This window comes from Suricata suricatta, unplaced genomic scaffold, assembly GCF_006229205.1.
Source record: "Suricata suricatta isolate VVHF042 unplaced genomic scaffold, meerkat_22Aug2017_6uvM2_HiC HiC_scaffold_26, whole genome shotgun sequence".
In the NCBI taxonomy this organism is placed as follows: Eukaryota; Metazoa; Chordata; class Mammalia; order Carnivora; family Herpestidae; genus Suricata; species Suricata suricatta.
Genome location: NW_021871547.1, coordinates 30,837 through 54,056, shown reverse-complemented (window position 1 = coordinate 54,056; position 23,220 = coordinate 30,837). Strand labels below are relative to the sequence as shown.

At 43.0% G+C, this 23,220-nt stretch overlaps 1 protein-coding gene across 2 annotated transcripts in view; it reads right to left on the bottom strand.

The window, feature by feature from the left end:
- LOC115284910 (collagen alpha-1(XIV) chain-like) overlaps positions 1-1,399 on the bottom strand; it is a 30,119-nt gene extending 28,720 nt beyond the window's left edge. The window contains exon 1 of one of the 2 annotated variants that reach the window (XM_029931364.1): positions 1,263-1,399. The gene's annotated coding sequence lies outside the window, so the exon portion shown is untranslated. Of the gene's footprint in view, positions 1-874; positions 954-1,262 lie in introns of those variants that run through there. The other variant, XM_029931365.1, reaches the window with a different exon arrangement.
- Positions 1,400-23,220: the final 21,821 nt, after the last annotated feature.

Below are 23,220 nucleotides of genomic sequence, written 5' to 3'. Positions count from 1 at the left end.
TACATTTTTGCCACCAAGTCTTACCCCATCTTTCTCTGTTCCTCCCCCTTTAGCCTCTGCCCAGCAAACCCTCTAAAACTTCCCAATGGGAACCCAAAACTCCCGGAGGTAATGAGGCTTTCAGTAGGCACTCCAGAAGCAATCGTCAGGAGGAAATCCTGGCCCCCGGTGAGAGCTGCGCACCAGCCCCGTTTGGGCACCTTCCTTAAAGGGAAGCCCAAAGCCTGGGCCTAAGCGAGGCTCCCAGTCAACCCGGAGCTCGCGTGCCACCGGGCGGGCTTCACACGGAGGCCCCAAGAACCCAGTACCACCCAAGTGCCTGTAGTCCCGGACTGGGAGGCGGCGTCCAGACCCTCGCCTAGGGCAGAAGCCACTCCTGTGGCCCCACGAGGGTTCCTCCTGGCCCTTCCCTGACCCTGTCTTGCCCGGGCGCACTGCCTGCCAAAGCCCAGCCCCACTGGGTGCATCTCTGCCCAGGCGCTGCGTGCGTCCCCGGAGGCTTGAAGCAGGAAGGGGTGCAGACGGATAAAACTGGAGAAGAGGGGTGGAAAAGCCAGGGCCAAGAGGACCCCCCGACACCGCAGCCCGGTGGTGCATCTCAAAGCCGCAACCTCTTGCGTCCAGACACCAAAGCAAAAAGCCGGAGGCATCCGGGTTTCCTGGCGCTGCAACCGCCTGCGTCCTCCGTCTGTGCGCTCTTTTTGCTGCTCTTTGCGTCTAGCTCCTGACCCCAGCGCTGATCTGCGGCTGGGTCAGTTCGGTCTCCCAGGACCTCCATCGACTGCTCTTCCAAGCGCCCCCAATACAGTCAAACTAAAAAGAGCGTGCTATTCATATACGGCTCCCAAGACAAATTCCTAACCCCCCTTCTCACCAGATTGTCGCCTTTACTAAGTGCCTTCCTCTTGGAAATGCTGGAATTGCCCGTGTCTCCAAGCCAAAATGGCTTTTTGCCGCCGCGCGCTCACAGCACCCGGGAACAGGGCAATGTTCCCGGAAGCAACACGAGACATCATCACTGTCTTTGCATTCGCAGCACGTAGCACCTGCGAACTCCCTGCCCAGCGAACCCCGCGAGGAGGCATCTGGGGGCACCAGCCCATCCCACCCCGCAGGTCCCCGGCCATCCGGGGAGCCCGCGTTGATAAGGTCCGTGGAACTGCGCTGCGTCTGCAGGTGGCTCGCCCTCTCCGCTTTTCCTTCCTCACGAACAGATTTTTCAAAGCCGACCCGAAGTAGGGCAGAGAAAGATTAGAACTGACCTGTGCAGGGGAATGTTCTAGCCCAGGTTGGGGACCTCTCGATGCCTAGGTAGGATCCAAGATCCGCCGCGAGTTGGTTCTTGGCGGCGCACGGTTCTCGCTCTCTTCCCGCCTTGTGCCCCTTTTAATTGGCCTCTCCTTCTCCCCTACTCCCTCTCCCCCTCTCCCTCTCCCACTCCAGCTCCCACTCTGCACCCCGGCGCTTCCCTCCGGCCAGGCGCCCGGGATCAGATAAGAGGAAAGGAAGGCCAACCGGCGGCCAATTATAGAGCGGAAGGTGGCCGCGGGGGCGGAGGTTGGGGAGGTGGGAGGCAGGCCTAAGTCTCCAACGCCCCCTACCTTATCTCCTCCTCCTCTCCCCGCCCCCTCCCCACTGGTGGAGCTGCGGGGAGCCCGCCCTCGCGCCTCCTCCGCGCCGCCCACCACCTGGCTGCTGCCCCAGGTGCGCGTCGTGAGCCCCCTGGGAGCGTGGCAAGTGTGGGGCTGCTGACCCCGGCCGTGCGGTCGCCTTGCAGATCTGGAGCCCTCCGGGACTCAGGTACCGGGCGCCCACTTCCCGTTAAGGGCTTTGAGCCGGGGAGCGCGCCCACTGTGTGCCCCTCTCCTCGCTTCCTTGGCCGAACCGCGGGCTGCCAACGCAGCGATGCTCAAATCGTTGCGTGCAGGAGAATCATTCGAGGGTGTTGAAATGGACGTTTTTGTAGGCTTCCGAGGACGAATGTCGGCAGCGTCCAGAGCTGAAGCTTCCCGAACTGCAGATTCCCACTCGCAAAGATCCTGTTTCAACAGGTCTGGGCTGAGGCCAGGGACTCTGCATTTATCAAGCACCCTGGTGGTTCTGATCCATGCAGGCCACCGTATGAGGGTCTCTGCCCTGAGGTATGAAGACCCCGTGCCCAGTCTCTAGGGACTTGGGCTGCGCTGTCACCCGCTGGGTCCCCTAAAAAAGCCCTCGTCGTTACCCATTTTTGAACCTTGCACAAATCCCCTTGGCCGTTCTTTACAGTCCAGCTTGTGTGCACAGAAATGTTGGGGAGGGAGATACAGAAACAATTTAGGAAGAACTCACTTGTGCAAGAAAATGCTTTTTCACGTTGGAAAACAGCTAAAGGCTGATAATAGAAGAGAAAGAGCAAGTGGTCTTAACCTGCTTCCCACATGCCCAGCTGAGAGGACAGAAAGAGGCGTTTGAAACCTTTAGTGGGGGGGAGGGATCCCTTGGACATTCTAACCGCCCCAAGCGCTGTTAGCCACCAACTCCGCTTTCCCCGATTTTGCATGCTGGTTTATCTACTTGTCAATGCTCTGAATTTCCCCGCTGGTCCTGCAATCGGAGTGGAAACGGCCCGCTCCAGCCCCGACCGACGCTCTGCCTCCCTTGGTCCCTTTTCAAATTGGCCTCAGCTCTGCCACAGGGCGGGCCCAAGCTAGGCGCCGGGTTTGCAAACCGGGCTTCACGGAACGCACTTCTCGGGGTCAGGCAGCGGGTGCAACTGTTAAGGAGGCAGGCTAGGTCCAAGAGCTCCCGTGGCAACACTGCAAGGGTGCGAGCGCCCCCTGGTGGTGTCGCCTGGGGATTTGGGAGCGGTCAGGAACTGCAGAGAGCGCCCTCCGCCCCTGGATTGCCTTGGAGAGACCAGAATTCCTGAAATGCAAGATTTATTCCTGGAGATAGCTACCACCTTGGTTGTTCCTACGCCCCACCTCCTCATGCAAGTGCCGTTCCCTCTTTTCACTAATAAAATCTCTTTTGTAAAATTTAAGTATAGCTGACACACAATATTACATGAATTTCAGGTGTGCAACACAGTGATTTGGCAACTCTTTATATTATGCTAAACTCAGCCCACGTATAGCTACCATGTGTCACCACGCGATGCTGTTACAGTATCATTGACTATATTCCGTATGCTGTGCCTTTCATCCCTGGTACTTGCTCATTCCATAACTGGAAACCACGATTTCCCATTTCCTTTCACCCATTTTGCCCACTCCACTACCCCCTCCTTTCTGGCGACCACCAATTTGTTCTCTGTATTTATGGGTCTGTATCTGCTCCATTTTGTTTTTTAAATTCTACATATAAGTGAAATCATATGGAATTTGTCTTTCTCTGACATTTCACTTAGCATAATACCTCTCGGTCCATCCATATTGTCAAAACGGCAAGATCTCATTCTTGTTTATGGCTGAGTAATATTCCTGTGTGTGTGTGTATGTGTGTGTGTGAGAGAGAGAGAGAGAGACACACTTTCTTCATCCATTCATCAATCAGAGGCCACTTAGTTTGCTTCTGTAACTTGGCTTTCATAAATAATGCTGCAGTAAACATTGGAGTACATTTGAATTTGTGTTTTTATTTTCTTTGGGTAAATACCCAGCGGTGGAATGACTAGATTGTATGGCTTTTTTAATGTTTATTTATTTTTGAGAGAGAAACAGACAGAGTGGAGTGTGAGTGGGAGAGGGGCAGGGAGAGAGGGGGACACAGAATCCGAAGCAGGCTCCAGGCTCTGAGCTGTCAGCACAGAGCCTGAAGCAGGGCTTGAACTCACGAGCTGTGAGATCACAATTGTATGATATTTCTATTTTTAAATAAAATCTACTGTCAGGGCACCTGGATGTCTCAGTTGGTTGAGAATACAGCTTCAGCTCAGGTCATGATGTCACTTCTCCTGAGTTGGAGCGCCACATTGGGCTCACTGCTATCGGCACAGAGCCCGCTTCACATCATTTTACCCCCCCCCTTCCTGACCCTCCCCCACTCGTGCATGCACACACGCTCTCTCTCTCTTTCTCAAAAATAAATAAACATTTTAAAAAATCTACTCATGTCTTTCATTTTTACCAAGATGTAGATGACTAGAGTCAGATCAGCTTCGCCTGTCATTCCACTGGCGGAGGCAGTAGCATATTAGCACAACGTTTTAGGCAGAGGGAGAAAAAAAGTATTTATGATAAAACTATAGAAAATTAGAAATGAGAAATTCCCTTTAAAATGTGAAATCTATATGCAGTGAGTAGAGGAGCATACTATTTGGTAAATATCCTATCCAATAATGCATATTGATTTTGTAATGGTACAAAAGGCTATTTTTTAAAAGTTTAACTCATCCTACCTTCATCTCTTTAACTTTTGACTTGTGGAATTTCACTGTCAATGTCAACACGTTTCAGTTAATGTTGAATCAGAATGGCTGGTTTTAATCAGCTGTCCATTGTGTTGCAGTTGTGTGTAAATTTCCAGCCCCTTCAAAGGAGTGTTTATTCGAGATTTATCTTAAGGTCAGCCCTCAGAGTCTGGTAGAGTACTGAGAACAGACTCATAGAAACAAGACTAGAAGACCACTAATGGTCCCCCCTCAATCTAGGAAAAGACTGTATCTGAATGAACATGTGAACAGATATCTCGGGCCTCCTCAAAGATATCCAAAAAGCATCAGCCTTCCACAGTAATTGATTTCAGGATTCAACAACTCTTCTTGGACTCTCATTCTGAGCTTGACATGACTGTGTTCTTGTTTCTCCCTAAGGATCCCTTACACAGTTTCCCTTCTCCAGTCAATCTCGTGAAAACTTACAAGAAGACTGTGGATTCAGACTTGAACTGAAGGGCCTCTTTCTCTTGCTGGTGTCACTTTGGTGAAGTTATTTAGCCTTTCTGAGCCTAACTCCTTGTGTATAAGAAGGGAGTCATTAATTGTATCTCAGGTTGGCCATGTGGATTAAATGACAGATATATTAATGGACCTGTCCATGACAATGATAAATGGTAGCTAGACCACCCAAGCCAGGACTGTCCCTCTTCTGCCCATTGCATATGACTACACTCTCTTCAGTAGTCCCTTCTAGAAAATTCTCCTTGCGATGTTTGTCAACAGAAGTGCTACTGGCATTTTGGTAGGACAGCATGACTGCCGCCATCATTGTAGGATATTAATTATTTCTGACTCCATCACCAATTTCTAGCAGCACTCTCCTCTTCTCCTAGTCACTGGGAAAACCCAAAATACCACCATGCATTTCCTTATGCACTCTGTAGCAAACCAAAGTTTCCAGCTTCGTGAGTTACTTGCAATTCTCCACCCCCCTGAGCAGCCAGCTATGATTTTTCCACAGCCTGGCATCCTTTCCCCCTTCTTTTGCTAACAGAGGGTCACACTCTGTTAGGCACCAGCTGTCAATAACACATTGCCTACAAGCCAGACCCATGGCCGATGCCTCTGCTCCTGTATCCCCCTTTCCATGCTGACCATCCCATCCCTGCTTTTGGGACTCCTAGTGTTTGTCATGATCTTGCAACAGCACTGCTAGTAAGAGAGAATTAACCACCTGCACAGCAGGGAACCTTCAGGGCCCTGCCCCCCATAGTCAAGGGCTGATGTACCTTCTAATTGATGGATGTCCCTGCCATCAATTTTGCATCTCACCCTAGAGTAACTGAGCTCTGAGTTCTTTTCAGGAAATTGCTTCTACTCCACTGGATGTAGTTGTGATGGGCTGTCATTCAGAGTTCTCAAGTCTCCCCTGGCCAAGTGTGGGCATCAACTCCAAACTAGGTCAACCTGATGCTCTGTCCCTAAAATGTGAGTAGAAAGTGGTGGGACATAGGGCAGAAAAAAGGCATTTACTAAATTTTTATGTCAAATCATCCTAGCAGTGAGGCCTGAGGCAACAATAAATACACCTAGACACAGTTCTAACATCCAGTAGAAACTCCCCAATACAGCTGTGCCCATTGTCAAAAAACTGAAATACTTCCATAGCAATTGGTAAATTACCACCTTCCTACACCCTGGAATGTCCTCTTCACCACCCAGTTTCCGGGACCATTATCCCAGATCACCCTTTGATCCAACAACTGTAGAATTAACCCTTATGCTATTGTCCAGAATTCATATGTTGAAATCCTAATTTAATAATAATTAAATAGGATTTAATTTAATTTAATAGGATTATTACATTTAACAATCCAAATGTAGTGATATTAGGAGATGGGGCCTTTGAAAGTTGTTTGAATCATGAGGCTCAAACCCTCCTGAATGGGATTTGCACTCTTCTAAAAATGTTCTAGGGGAATCTCTTGCCTTTTCTACTATGTGAGGATATAATGAGAAGTCTACAACCCAGAAGGGTCCCAGATCCCACCATACAGGCACCCTGAACTCAGACTTTCAGTGTCCAGAACTGTGAGAAATAAATTTCTATTGTTTATTAGCTGCTTAGTCCATGGCATATTGTTATAGCACCCCAAAAGGATGGGCTAAGACACCCTACATCAGCCGAGGGCCTCTAGGTCTCTGCTCAAGTGTGGCCACTGGCACCCCTTCAGATTGGGCTGTGCCGCACCATATTGTTGTTCAATTTTTTGAATATCAGCACAAAACTCCAGAAAATCTTTGGCTTCTGTACTTCCTGAAGCTTTTGTCTCAGTTCTGTGAGCTACCCCACTGTTTGTAAATCTGCCTTCCTTTTCTGTTAACCAAAGAACTCCAATGGAGTTATCAACCCTGATGCTGAGACAAAGAAGGGAGAGCATATCCAACCTTCCCTAGAGGATTAATAGCAAACTCAACACTAAAATTCCTAAATGTCTTACGTGCTAGACCAGAGCTTTTCCCCCTGGAGTGCACTGACCCTTTTCCAAGCAACACTGGTCATACCTCCTGCGCATATACAGGCTTTTCACTTTATGATGTACATTCAAGTACCTCATTCTGTTTTAATACATCGACCCTGCAAGGCAAGAATCCTTCCAAAGATTAAACCATATGTTTGCACTCATAGGTCTAGCAGGAAAACAGGACAGACCTAATGGAGAACCAGGGGGAGCGGAGGAGGGAGAGAGAGTTGGGGAGAGAGAGGGATGCAGAACTTGAGAGACTATTGAATGCTGGAAATGAACTGAGAGTTTAAGGGGAAGGGGGAGGGGGGAAAAGAGGTGGTGGTGATGGTGGAGGGCACTTAAGGGGAAGAGCACTGGGTGTTGTATGGAAAACAATTTGACAATAAAATATTATGGAAAAATAAAATAAATAAAATCATACTGTCTGTTTCTGTCCTTTGTGGGGCTGGAGTCCCCCCCAGCTCCTCACAATCACCTTCCGTGTTCCTGAGCCAGTGATTAAGACATTCCTCCTCTTCTCATCTCCATGGCCAAGATCAAAGTCGGGACCTTAAAAGCAGCCAGGTTTTTCATGGGTGACAGCACCCTGTCAGTGTATATGTGTTGCATAAAAGGTTCTATTCATGGCATAATAGGGTTGGAGCAGGCCTAAGGGATCATATGTGTGTGCTAACCCCTCCCCTTTACAAATGAAGAAACTGAGGTCCAGTGAATCAAATCAGAAGGAGTCAGTGGCAGACATTACTAGATTCAGTGTCATCTGACAATAAGCCAAGACTCTTTCCAATGATAATAACACCATAATAATAAGAAAAGCCTTTATTGAGAGTCTTTGGATACAAAACATTTGAGAAAACTCAAAGGGACAATTTTAATTATTAGTAAGTAATTCATACACGTAATTAAAAAATTCAAGTATACTAATAGCTTATTTTTAAAATATTGTCTCGTTTGCCAGAAGTAGTCACTTTGAACTCTTAGCAGTTTTTTTCTGACATTTCAAATCTCCATATTTCTAAATAAAATGCATGTACTGCTATATGCTTATTAATCAATTTTAAACATTATTCATACGTTTCCTATTATGGTAGAAGAGGGTGTAGTCTTTTAGGCTTTCATCCTCTTTTCTCTTCTATCTTTATGATATGAGTAGGTTACAATTTTTTGTTAAATCCATATTCAGTGTTTCCATTCCATTTGCGTTGCAAATATTATTCATATAAAAGCATCGTTATGCATTATGATTATTTTCTCTTTTTACTTTTAGTTTTTCCAGGAGTTAATAAGAACCTTGATTTTCATCTGCTTCGTTTTCTTTTTGTTTTTTTGCTGATCTTTCCAAATTCTTCCAATAACATCTTAGTACAGTGTTTCATAAAGCCACTTACATTGGGTAAGAAAAAAACTTAAATATCCCTCTTCCTCCAGGCAGGTTTGTCTTTAGACCTGCTGTTCAGTGTCATCCTGGCCTTTACTTAATTACTTGGAATTCCATCTGCTTTTCTCCAAGATTGACTTCCCAATTTCCTGGAAATCATGTCGTCGTCGTCTTCTTCTTCTTCTTCTTCTTCTTCTTCTTCTTCTTCTTCTTCTTCTTCTTCATATATTTTCTTATTTGGGTTGAGTACATCCTCCAGGAGTTTTTCCTGGTTGAAAAGATGGCTCAGCAGTAGCGGCATGGTGATGATCGCTTGCCCCTTGAATCGGGCTATTTTGATCTGAATGGCTGTCCTCTATACATGAAGCACAGTTATATCCTGGGGGTTCTCTTTATTTCTCTCCTATGCTGGACATCCAGTTTTCAATTTTGCACGTCTTTCTAGATCTCATTTTACTCTGTTGTTTTGAAGAAGGACATCCTCTAGTGGTATCATAAGACAGGTGCATGGGGAGGGAAGATAGACTTTTGAGATTTTGTATATATTTACTTTCAAATCTCATTACTAGTTTGGCTATGCATAGAATTTTAGCTTAGAAGTAATTTTCCTTCAACATTTTGAAGACATTCCTCCCTTATTTCTTGCGTTTAGCATTGTTTTTATGCCATCCGTTTGTACCATGTGGCCTTAATATATATGTGAGCATTTAAAATTTACTATTAAGAAATGATAAAGATAAAATATGCCAGCAATAAACTATATACATATTTGCACAAAGATTAGTTCTAAATGTTCAGACAATAATGAGAAAAATATATTTTTTTACTAATTTGTAATATGTACTTTTTGTAATTTGTAATACGTACTTTTGGTCAAAAATTCACATCAGTGAGCAGTGTGGGAGCAAGACCCTAATAGAATTGTAACAGGTTTTAATATTTGCACCACTAGCAGCATTCGGGGTAATGTAGCCCTGCAAAAGTCTAGCATTGCATGCTGTACTGCTGGACCAAATTCTTTTTCCTGAGCATTAGGTTTGCCAATATTTAAACCTTAAAGACAGACACCACTGTGAAGTGCACCAATGGGATAATCAACAGCCAAGCGCTTTGCTTATCGTAGGGGTTCAACAAAGTTGTCAGTGTAAGTTATTTCAACAGGAATCAGAAGCAGGGATCCAACTGGTTGGGGAAGTCTTTCTGCTTTGATTCTTCCTGTGTAAAAACTATCAATTACAAGGCCTCTACGGAGAAGCTGATGTGCTAATATCAACAACCACGTAGGGCCTTCCTCATAATAGGGGGTTGGTAAGTGTTTGCTACATTGCATTGCATCAAAGTAATCAGTTATGCCTCCTCAATTCTTCCCATGTGGCTATCACCAGTTTTAAGTCATCCATATGCATAGACATGGTGACTGTGTGACTAGGAGGGCAGGTGACAGCCGCCTCGAAAGCAATCCACTTATTTATATCTTCATTTAATGAGTAAATACTTTTTCATCACCTGTGACCTTCTAGGCAATATTCAAGGTACTGGGGATACACAGTAAAGTCCCTGCTTCTTAGAACTTACTCCTGGTGGGGAGAGACAGAAAACACGTGAACTAATAGAGATATAACATAATGTTATTGGTAACTGCTAGAAAGAAGAATAAGGCAGGGGTGGAGAGGCGCCTGGGTGGCCCAGTTGGTTAAGCACCCAATGCTTGATTTCGGCTCAGGTCATTGTCTCACAGTTGATGAGCTCAAGTCCTGCATCTGGCTCTATGCTGATCGCGTGGAGCCTGCCTGGGGTTCTCTCTCTCCCCCTCTTCTCTCTCTCTCTCTCAAATACATTAATATTTTTTTAAAAAAAATTAAAAAGACAGGGATGGAAATGGACAAAAGCTGCTCTTTTAGATGGAGAGCACAGGGGTGAGTCCCAGCACAGAGCATTTGGGCAGAGACCAAATGGAGGCAGGGAGCCCGCTGTGGCACTAGCTAGAGGAAGGGTCCAGCGAACCGAAAGTGCAAGCCTGTGAGGATGGAGGGACTGAGGTAGAAGAGGAGAAATGTGGCATGGCTAAGGGATGAGATCAGAGAGGCTGCTGGGTTCACACAGCGTAAAGTCCACAGGCAAAGACTGGGTGTTTACCCTGTGCAAGAAGGGGAGTCCTAAACATAAGAGTGCTAGGGTCAGATTGAACTACCAAGAAGATTATTCAGCATCCAGATCTGTCTTTCTCATTTGCTTCCATTATCTGAAAATCTTATGTGTTTTTTTAAATAAGGTATTTATTTATTTATTTATTTATTTATTTATTTATTTATTTATTCTGAGAGAGAGAGGGAGAGAGAGAGAGAGGAGGAGAGAGAGAGAGAATACCAAGCAGGCTCTGCTCTGTCAGTGCAGAGCCTGATGTTGGGCTCAAACCCACAAACTGTGAGATCATGACCTGAGCCAAAACCAAGAGTCCGATGCTTAACCAACTGAGCCACCTGGGCGCCCCTAAAAATCTTGCTTTTGAGAATGATGAGAATTTTACAGGATAGTCATTTTGTTTTCAAAACTTTTTGAAGTAAACAATTATGCATGATCCTCACCACAAAGCTATTGTTATAGAAAGAGCACATAGTATCATCTATTTATTTAGAGAGAGAGAGAGAGCATAAGCCAGGGAGAGGCGGGCATGCATGTGCGCGCGTGTGCGTGTGCGCGCGCGCGCGCACACACACACACACACACACACACACACAGAATTTGAAGCAGGCGCCAGGCTCTGATCTGTCATCACAGAGCCCAATGGGGGGCTCGAACCCATGACTGAGATGAAGTCAGGCGCTTAACTAGCTGAGCCACCTGGGGACCCCAGAAAAATGTTTCTTGTAGGCCATGGCAGATTCCCAGGAAGAACTACCGCTTCACAACAGGGTTCAACTCTCTGCAAATTCACTCAAATTCTCAAACACTGCAAAAACACTTCTGTTTAGAAACCCAGAGGATGATCTAAGACCATAAAGGGTTACACATATTTTTTGCCTAGAGGAGGTGTCTGGCACAGGGACCCGGCCTTAAACTGGGGGAGAAATGCATACAAACCTTCAGCTCATTCTAAACCTCTTGTGAAGGGAACTTGCCAAGTCTGATCTGTCAGCGCTTGTGATAATGGAGTAATTTTTGACTGCCCGTGATGATAGAACTGAACAAGATTTCAAAATATGTTCTTAACTACACAGGACAAAAATGCTTCAAATCAATGATCAAAATGAACGCATCCATCTAACCTGTTCAAAGTACTAGATGTAGCATGATTGATTTGCTCCTAGGATACCATTTATATTCACTTGTAACATTGGAAGAGCTTCAATAATTTTATTTAATATTGAAACCTAGCCACATCTAGAGGAAGCAAAAATTCTGTCGGTGAAAGTGTGAGACTCTGGTAAACCTGAAGCATGTCCCAAAAAGCGGTTCCCTTTAAAAACTGTGACTATAGTTGATATGTTTGAACTTCACAATGAAAGTGACTGTTGGTCATCACAGAGTCTGTGGGGCTAAACCGAAAGATGAGACTTGACTTGGATGGCCTTACACTCTCTTTCCTTCTTTTTCTAATATTATGATGCATGCAAGTGGAATTTTCCTGGAGTCTCAAGTGTATTCGTTTTGTTTTTCCCAAACTTTTTCATTGTATTACAGCAGCTGCTTTTAGGCACAGTTGATCTTGTTGGAGTGGCATTTTCTTGTGTATTTGCCCAGAAAAAGGTCTGTGTCCTTGGAGTTTATGATCTACTGATTTCCATAATAAATTTCTGTCTATAGACTTTCTAATCAATTCTAGAAAGACCCATTAACAATATAGACTCTAAAAGAGTTGAAAGCTCTAAGAGTCTTCATCTGGAGTCAGTTAAATGAGGTAGTGGGGGGAAAATGAGAAATCACTCCAGCCAGAGAGCACACATACAGAAAAAAGAATCATCCGCTGGAAGGCATTTGTGGAATGACCTCTTCTATTTTCTGCTTCCAGGGAAGACATCTTCTAAGTCACTTCGACTCCGCAAATCACCCTTCCACTTTTGCTGAGACTCTAGTGCAGTCAAAGCAACCTCATCTCTTCCCTTTGTACTGGAATCCTCATTTTGAGGAAAGTTTTTCGTTCCTAGATACCAAACAGCTCTCCAAAAGAGAGAAACGTACACTCAAGGATTTTGCCCAGAGAGGGCAAAACAGAAACATGCGTGCATATATCTACATCTATATCTACATCTATACCTAGAGAGGGAGAGGAGGAGAGAGAGACTTAAAGTCAAAGCTGATAAATTGTAGGATACTCCAAAATGGCTATGAGAAAACTAACACCATTCCTGCTTCATATGGAAATGCTTTGGTTCAGATTTATATATTTTTTATTTAAAATTTTTTAATGTTTACTTATTTTTGAGAGACAAAGAGACAGAATGCGACCAGAGGAGGAGCAGAGAGAGAGGGAGACACAGAATCCAAAGCAGGCTCCAGGCTCTGAGCTGTCAGCAGAGCCTGATGTGTGGCTCAAACCCACGAACAGTGAGATTATGACCTGACCCGAAGTTGGATGCTTAACTGACTGAGCCACCTAGGGGCCCTGATTTATATATTTTTAAAATAGTTTTAAAATATATTTTTAGTCAAATAATTCCTGTTCGTTATGGAAAACTATAAAAGAAGAATTAAAAAGGAAAAAATCTCCCCAAATTCATCCTCCTTAAGATAGCTACTGTTTTTTTTTATTACAGGTAGTTTTAAATGTTTATTTATTTTTGAGCAGGAGATAGGATGGGGGGGGCAAAGAGAGAGAGGGAGAGAGAGAATCCCAAACAGGCTTCACGCTGCCAGCACAGAGCCTGATGCAGGGCTCCAACACACAAACCTTGAGATCATGACCTGAGCCAAAATCAAGTCAGGTGCTTTACCAACTGAGCCACCCAGGCACCCCAAAACAGCAACTGTTATAGCCACTGCTTAAAACTATTTCCCCTGTATATAAGGATTTCTGAGAGTATTTTATGATGAGTTCATGTTTTTTACACTTTTGTAACTCTTTCTTTTCACTGATCATAATACTACCATCTTCCATGTTTTAAATAGATATATGTATCATAATTTTAATTAATTAAAAATGTGTTTGATATTTTAAAAATCACCTTAAACCTCCAAGTCTGATGGAGGTAGGGCAGCCTGGGTACTCTTAACAACTTTTCCACTGAAAGAAACCAAAAAGCTATATCTAAATAAGATTTATTAAAATACATTGTTAAGCTAGTAAGAAAGTAAAAAAAAAATCCTTAGAAGCCAAAAATTAATAAAAGGAGGAATCCAGAGGTCAGCAAGCACTTAAGTATGCTTTTGTCCAAGTGCATCTGCCAACCCCTGAGACTGATCTATTTTTATAGTCTCTCAAGGTCAAGGCCGGGGTCTCTCAAGGGAGAATGCTTCTAGGTGACTCCCACATACAGCTGGAAATCTAAATGGCTGCACCATCAATGAAAGGGAAGTCCAGAAACAAACCCACTCTGAGAAGCAGACAATAAAGATTTTTTCTTTAATCTTGGAAATGAGTGAATGGATGGGGAAAGAGATTCTCTGAGAAATTATAGCCCAAAGATAGTCATGAAGGTTTGTGGACTGAATTCACACTCTCCATGGAATTAAAAAGCCTAAAGGCTAAGAGTTATTTTGAATTGGCTACATTTTGATGTTGTCCCAAAACATCCAGCAGAAACAAACTTGATCCTCTCTGGAAGAACTCACTTTAACACGGGCCTCAAATAATTCCACTGATACGTTTCCAAAGAGTATGAATACACATTTTTAAAAATCTCATAATACATAAGGGAATAAGAGACCACGGGCAACAGGCAGCAAAATAAAACAGACAATAGAACAAGATCTGCAAAAACTTTAGATGCTGAAATTAATAAGCACAAAATAAGTTATGTTCAAGAAAATAAAATATGGAATTGAGAATATGATAAGAAAATGAAATTATAAAAATGGCTAAGTAGATTTGAAAAGAAAAAGGCGCTTTTAGGAAAGAAAATCCTAGGGGCGCCGGGGTGGCTTAATTGGTTAAGTGTCCAACTTTGGCTCAGGTCATGATCTCACAGCTCATGAGTTCGAGCCCTACTTTGGGCTCTGTGCTTAGAAATAAATTTACATGAAACTTGCTAAATCTACATGGGAAAATGTCAAAATACTTCTAAAACATCTATGAACTTAAACAAATGGACAGACTTCCCTTGTCCTTGAATAAGATGACTCAACATTGTAAAGATGTCAGTTTTTCATAAGTTAATCATAAAGCCTCCATAAAAATACCAAAAAGCTTTTATCTTAAAATGAGATAAGTTAATATTAAAAGTCACATGAAAAAATAAACACACAAGAATAGCCAAGGAAACACTGACTAAGTGGGGCAAGAAGAAATCTCCATCAGATAGTCAAATATATTAGAAAACTGCTATAAGTACAAAAGTGTTGCACTAGTTCATAAATAGACACATAGATTGGTGGAATGACTAGAGAGTACAAATACATATCGAAATATAATGTGTGGTAAAGTTGGCATCTCTAGGCACTGAGACCAAACTTGGATTGGGCCAACTGGAAATCTACTTAGAAAGAAGTAAAATTGCACCCCTAATTCATACTATATAGGGAAAAAACAGAGAAGAGCAAATGGATAAGAAGCCTAATTACAAAAAAGAAGCCATGCCAGAACAGAGCATGTAGAATTCTTTTTTTGAAAAACTGTAAGGAAATGCTTACTAAATATGTCTAAAAATTCAGATACAACAGAAGAATCATGAATTCAACTAGATACAAATAAAAACAAATTAAAGGAAGCTTTGCATGGTACAAAGCTCTACAAACAAAGTCAAAAGACAAACTACAAAATGGAAGATAGTATTTGCAGTATGTTTTACAGATAATGAACTTGTATCTCTAACGGGTAAAGAACTCTTAGACATCAAATGAGAAAAGACTAAAACCACTGGGCAAAATATGTGAAGCAGAAAATAGCCTCCTAGGGATTCCTGGGTGGCTTAGTCGTTTAAGCATCAGACTTTGGCTCAGGTTGTGATGTCATGGTCAAGGGATGGAGCCCTGAGTGTTGGGCTCCATGCTGAGTGTGGAGCCTCCTTGGGATTCTCTCTCTCTCTGTCTCTGTCTCTGTCTCTGTCTCTGTCTCTCTCTCTCTCCCTCTCTCTCTCTGTCTCTTTCTGCCCCTCTTCCCCGATCATGCTCTATCTCTCAAAATAAATAAATAAACTTAAAAAACAAAGAACTTCAACCTCACCAAAATTAAATTCAAATTTAAAGGAGAAAAATCATTTTTTGCTTCTCAGAGCAGTAACAGTTAAGAGGGATGATGATGTATTCTGTTGGCAAAGCCGTAGGGTCACTAGTACACTCATACATTGCTGACAGGGGTGAAAAATGGCACTCTCTATCCAGACAATAGTGTCACAAAGGCTGTTTAACTAGCTCTTACAGGCATGTTTACTTCCTCAGGCTGCTGCCTCTTTGTACCCAGACTGATACAGAAAGCTCCACTAAGGAAGGAAGAGTATCCCTCCAAGTATAATGAGTTGGGTTTGTCATGTAAAATTTGAGAAGTATTAATGTGCAAATCAATCATCTCTCCTATCTCTCATAACTTCTTGTTTGCTTGTTTTTGCTGCAATGCTGACTTTTAGGGCTACCTCTTAGAAGAAAAACTCCCCTCTTTTTCACCATTGGTCACATTGCATGCCATAAAGAGCTAGCTCCTCTGTGTTTCCTGCTTATACTTCCACTTCTAAGTACAACTACTAAGTACAAGTACACTTGTACCCATGACCTTCAGTTCACACTATTTTGATCTAAGATTTATCAAGGTTATTCCTCGAATTCATTTTAACCATATAGTAAATGGATAAAATATTTGCATTTGGAGATCTAAGGAAGGAAAAAAGAATCCTTTTCCTCTACCTGTCTTACGTTCTTCAGCTAGGGCTCTCGCAGGTCAACAAAAGACAGATTAAGAAGAGAAACACAAACAGAAGTTTATTAACCTGTGCATTGTGTATACACATGGGAGTACCCAGCGATGAGAACTCAAAGGGGTGATTTGAACTTGGGCTTGCATAGCATCTTAGCAAAAGACCAATACATTCTTAGGGCTGTCAAGCTAAAGGAAGAGCTTTGAGCTTCTAAGACCAGCAAATTATGGGAAGACAAACATATGGTGAATAAGGGCTAGTTTTTGCAAGGTTTGTTATATAGATCCCTTGGTGCCATCTCTAGGCTGATAGGGACGTAGAGTTGTCTCTGGTGATTAACTTTTGTCCATCCTAGAAGACAGAGGTTGGGGGTTGGGCTTTATCTATTTCTCAATAGCTGATAGTTCAAAATAATCCTCATACCAAAGTGGCATATTTGGAGGGTGGCATGTTCTGATACCCTTCACAGGAATAACCAGACTATCTTATTATGTATGTGTGTATGTATGTATGTATGTATAATTTACATCCAAGTTAATTAGCATATGGTGCACTAATGATTTCAAGAGTAGATTCCAGTGATTCATCCCCTGTGTATAACACCCAGTGCTCATCCCAGCAAGTGTCCTCCTTAATTCCCCTCAGCTATTTAGCCCATCCCCCCACCACAGCCCCTCCAGCAACCCTCAGTTTGTTCTCTGTGTTTAAGAGTCTTTTATGTTTTGCCCCCCTCCCTGTTTTTATATTATTTTTCTTTCCCTTCCCTTATGTTCATCTGTTTTGTACCTTAACTTCCACATATGAGTGAAGTCATCTCATACTTGTCTTTCTCTGACAGACTTATTTTGTTTAGCATAATACCCTCCAGTTCCATCCACATTGTTGCAAATGTCAAGATTTTATTCTTTTTGATTGCCAAATAATACTCCAGTGTGTGTGTGTGTGTGTGTGTGTGTGTGTGTGTGTGTGTGTAAATATACACCACATCTTCTGTATCTATTTATCTGTCAATGGACATTTGGGCTCTTTCCATACTTTGGCTATTGTCGATAGCATTGCTATAAACATTGGTGTCCCTTTGAAACAGCACACCCGCATCCCTTGGATAAATACCTAGTAGTACAATTGCTGGGTCACACGGTAGTTCTATGTTTAACTCTTTAGGAACCTCCATCCTGTTCTCCAGAGCGGCTTCTCCAGTTTGCACTCCCACCAGTGGTGCAAAAGGGTTCCTCTTTCTCCACAACCTCGCCTACATCTGTTGTTGCCTGAGCTGTTCACTTTGGCCATTCTGACAGGTGTGAGGCGGTATCTCATTGTGGTTTTGATTTGTATTTCCCTGATGATGAGTGATGTTGAGGATTTTTTCATCCCAGACACTGTCTTTTATCAAATAATTCCCCAGCAAAAGGGGATATTATGGACTACAGCAGTCAACAACACTGGAGTGAGTGTTAACACGTGCCCGGGGTGCATAGGACTGTTACAGAGCAGGGGCAGGATGGGAGTGTGTATGAAAACTGGTTTTGAAAGAGAGGACCTTCAAACTCTGTGTACCATTTGACTTAGGAAATGCAATAATTACACTTGTAGGAATTATCCTAAGGAATGTTCCTATGGCTCTATGTGAAGTTTAAGTGACAAGGATGATCACAAAGCAAACAAACAACTGTGTCTCATAGGCATAAAGAAGGCCTGGAAGAATATGTACCAAGGTGCAAACCAGAGTTTTCCTTGGGTCATGAAGTATGAGATAATATACATTTTCTTCTTTTGGGGCCCCTGGGTGGCTCAGTCAGTTGAATATCCAACTTCGGCTCAGGCCATGATCTTGTGGTTCATGAATTTGAGCCTCGTGTTGGGCTGTTTGCTGTCAGTGCAGAGCTTGATTTAGGTCTCCCTCTACGACTCACAGTTTGTGGGTTTGAGCCCTAAATTGAGCTGTGTGCTGACAGCTCAGAACCTGGAGCCTGCTTCAGATTCAGTGTCTCCCTCTCTTTCTGCCCCTCCTCTACTCGTACTCTCTCTCTCAAAAATGAATAAATGTTAAAAAAAATTTTTAATGTCTTCTTTTTGTTTTTCTATATCGCTAATGTTCTCTATCATTATTATGCCTTGCTCTTGTAATTTTTACAGAGGTTATTTTTATTTTTTAAAATTTTGTATATGGGTCTTTTCTGATTTGGAAAACACTTAGTTATGGTCTCTGGTCCAGGAATTGAATTCCAGGGAGGAGGAATCTAGTTGCAAAGGGGAGAGTTGGGGACACAACAAGAAGTTGAGTCTCCTCCCCTTCCTCAGACTATCTGTCCTGATATTAAGCCAAGTCTTCTGCAGCCCACGCTTCTGCCATGAAATGATTCCCACTGCGTCATGTGGACACCTGCGAGGGGCGGAGTGAATCCATGTTTGGGCAGGAAGCCTGGAAAAATGGAGGGTACTTGCCAAAATGGAGTTCAAATTCCTTCAGAGTTTAATCATTTTCCATTTCTCCATTTCTCCGTAGCTAGATGACCTCCTGGTCTTCTTCCCAAGAATCTCCCTACAATTTGGTCACTTAGGTCTCAGGTGTAAATCATCCAGAAAGAATTTTTTTCTGAAAATAAGAACTTTCTATAAAAACGATGTGTTGGACTCTCTAAGTCAAGTGTTAGCTTTGGCCCCTCAACATGGTTAGATTCTCCCAGGTGTGGAGAGAGTGAGAAAGACGCCATGATGGATGATATGTGAGAAGCACGTGCAAATGTCCGTGGGGTCCAGTCCATCATGTGCAGAAGCATGTTTGGAGCAGAGCCCCCAAGAAATGCATCTCAGTGATGTTTTGTAACCAGTGAGAGAGATGGGCTTTTCATGAAAAGAAAATATGGAGACTCTCTAAACCTTTTCCACAAGACTCTCACTGGAGAGCAGCAAGTAAGCGAGCACACTAGACTTGGGTTCTTACACAAATTATAGTTGGGCAACTACTTGAATCTAGATGTCTCTGACTCCAAAAACATGTTTTGTTTTGGTTTCTAAACCATGAAATACTGTCATCAAATATCTCAGTATCTTAAAATATGTTTCACTCCAGTGTGAAAGCTTACATCATGATCCCTTACACACACATCCACTCTAACACACACACTTACAAAGTGCTTTGTGAAATGACACAGACTTTTGCTGTGTGCAAATAGATCACCTATAATCTACTCTATTTCTTCCATGCTGGTTTCAACCCACTCAATGTGTTTCACAACCCAATGAGGAATCAAAACCTACCTACCTCGTTTACATAAGCTGCTTCAAGGATTTTTTTTTCCTGAAACTGACCCTTCATTTTCATGGGCTTATTTTCCATATAAAATTATTTTGACAAGACTCCCCAACAATGCACCATCACTACAAAAAGGTAAGAGGGTTTGTTCTATGGTTTTCTACATTTTTCATAAGTTTCTCATTCAGATATCATCTTCTCAATGTTTTGCAATTAAGTATTCTGCCTTTAAGCGGAGGCATTGGCAGTCCGTCTGTCCTTTCCTTGTTACATGTTCAGAGGGCACTGCTCTGTTACTGTCACCCACTGGCACCTACATTAGGGCCTCTCCAGGGTGGAGTGCCATCCTGGGAAGTTCCCACGCAGCCATCCATTGACTTACTCTGAATTCTTGCTCTACTCAAAAACTATGTGACCTTGGGGAAATAATGTCACCCTTTGAACCCCAGCTCCATTGTCTGTGAAACAGGCAAAATGGTAGTTTTAAATTTACAGCCTTGTTATGAGAACTAAGTAAGATAACCCATATCAACTGGGTGACACATAGTCAGTAGGTGTTCCTGGGAAGATCAGCAGTCTCTGTTTCTTATTCCTAGTGGTATCCTATCCTATCCTATCCTATCCTATCCTATCCTATCCTATCCTATCATATCTCATATCATATGGTACTTCTCATGGCAGCCCAGAGGTGCAAACATATAATGGGGAATCTGTACACACACATCTTTGGTCCCAAGTTCTGACACATATTAGCTGTCTAACCTTAAGCAATTATATAGTCTTTCTTCAATGGATAGCAAAATACCTAACTACATGGAGTTGACGTGAAAGTTAAGTAAGACAGGGCATGTAAAGTGCCTGGCACATAGTAAGTGTTCACATGTTGCTGGGTTTCTGTCTAAGCCCTTTGCCCTGCTCTGCATTCACCATTCCCCCCCCCCCGCTCTCTCTCTCTCTCTCACACACACACACACACACACACACACACACACACACACACGTACACCCTCCCCACCATCCTATTTACCTGGCCATACACAGCTGGATGGTTTCTAGCTCCAACAATGCTGTCTAAGTGCACCATGTCCTATGACATGTCAATGAATTTGATACAGGCAAGCAGGGGTACAGCTAGCAGTGTGTCAGTGCCACCACTGAGCCAACCTTTCAGTGGCAGTAAAAATGCCTCTTGGATTTCTAAGCTCAAAATATAGAGACAGTGTTACTTACTAGCATTGCAGGAGGTGAGTGGAGTGAGTCTTACCTGCCTCAGCTCCTCCTTGGGAGAAGCAATGAGACAAGCGGATGGAACCACATTCTCTTGGTGGTAGTTATTGTATTGGGACAAAGAAAAACTTGAAGAGAAGTCCGAGTGAAATGGTGCAGATCTAGAGTCCAATCTCCAGAGAAGCTGTGGAGCGTCACAAAGTTCCAGGTGTGATTGGATTTGTGTGTCTGTTTCAATTCCAACTGCAAAGTTCTGCTTCCAGTTGGAATTGAAATAGACTGGAGGAGATGAAAGAGAAATAACAAGTCAATGGGAATTGGGGTGGGGTCCTGGAATAGAAAAAGGACAAGAGTTGAAAACTGATGAAATGGGAATAACATCTGCATGTTAGTAGCAAAATACCGATTTTAATCCCCTGGTTTTGATCATTGGACTGTGGTTATGTAAGGTGTTAACAGAAAAGGAAGGTTATTTGGGGCCAGCTCTACCATTGGGAACAATCAGAAAAGCTAGGATAGATTCCTGAGATATAATTTGCATGCAGCAAAATGCACAAATCTTATGTATGGAGCTCAACATACTTTTATGTGTGTAATATATAAGATGTGACATCCCCAACACACCCAACAAGCTATAGAATGCCTGCCTCACCTTCCCCTCATGAATCCGTATCAGCAGTCAGGAGAATGGTCAGCTCTGGGGAGAAAGAATTGAGTAGTGACTAGGAAGACTGGGGCCCCAGTAAGGCTCCTTTTCCTCACTCAGGTGTTGGTTATACAGTTGGGTTCATTTTTTGATAACTGATTAAGCTATATACACTTATGGCTTGTGGATTTTCCTTTATGTATGTTATTCTTCTATTAAAATATTTATTTAAAGAATACGATTTACCCTGAGTCTCATTGAGAAAAACTACAATCATTTTAAGTTCCTTAAGTGCTCCTAGACACTAGAATTTGTGTCTGGACTGGTTCATTCCAAATGAAAGGATACCACCTGAGTGAGTGGGGTTGGCATGTAGAAGGTGACTTTTTTTTAAGCCAAGAATCCGTAATATTTGATAACAATGGGAGCTGAGTCTAACGGGTCAATTATCAAATTAAGGATTTTTAATCAGTCTTCATTTAAAGTTAAGAATTTGTGGCCATTTGTAGGAAAGTGGATGGACCTCGAGGGTGTCATGCTAAGCGAAATAAGTCAGGCAGAGAAGGACAGAAACCATATGTTTGCACTCATAGGTCTAACAGGAAAACAGGAGAAACCTAATGGAGGACCAGGGGGAGGGGAAGAGGGAAAGAGAGTTGGGGAGAGAGAGAGACGCAAAACCCGAGAGACTATTGAATACTGAAAATGAACTGAGAGTTGAAGGGGGAGGGGGAGGGGGGAAAAGAGGTGGTGGTGATGGTGGAGGGCACTTATGGGGAAGAGCACTGGGTGTTGTATGGAAACCAATTTGACAATAAACTATTTTTAAAAAATAAAATTAAATTAAGAATTTGCGTTTAAAAAATTTAAACTGGATGAACCCTAAAAAACACAAGAGGGCAGCATTTCATAACTTTGTAAAGAATGGTGACCAAGTGTTTTTTAAGCAATGATCCAGAGTGAGAAGAGAGCCTAGTGAGAGCATCCTACTGAATGAGGAAACTAAAGTCCAAATAGGTTATTAAGTGGGTTGTCTTAAGTTCCTTTAAATCATCAGAGGTCAAGAGCAGCAACACAAGCATCACCACTTATGTTTCCCAACGGTGGACTCTTTTTCCAAACCTCACATCATTCAACTGTTCTTTCTGGCTTCAAGATCACTTAGAGCATGCTGAAAACGCTTGACTTCTTGCCAGAAGACCCCTGGACAAGGTCTCCATTGATTGTGGACACAGATTAGGGCATAGCTACCTGGCACCTTTCCTGAATATGAGGAATGAGTAGTTCATTTCGAATAAAACAAAAATCAGTGTCCAGAGCAGAAATAGGCTTCCAATTTAATTATGTGCTAATCTTTAACAGAACAGAAAGTAGACCTCGAGGGAATGGTTAGATGGTGATAGTTTTTAAAAGATGGCTTGCAAATGTTAAAGATGTGCATTTTAGTTACACCCTCAAATCATGTTTTATTGCATTCTCTGACTTCTTACGAGAAGTATTATTAAACCTCAGAGTAGTAGATCTAATGTGCTCGCCTTCTTTATCAGGACAGTAAAATCAGACTTTATGGAGAGAGAAAATGAGAGTTTGCTGTAGATTTTGGCTACAGAGCCCATTACTATATCAAGGTTAGGACTAACTCACAGACTCCCTCATAGTATAGAAAAGCCACCTTTCTGCTCATGACATCCAGGACAGGAGGCTTACTGTTCCATGTTTAAAGGTGACAGCGATGTCAGGAAAAGGAGACTGAAGCTCACCTCTTCTAACAGAAGGGGCTACAGGATGGAGAAGGTGAATGGAAAGAGAAGGAGGATGAGTC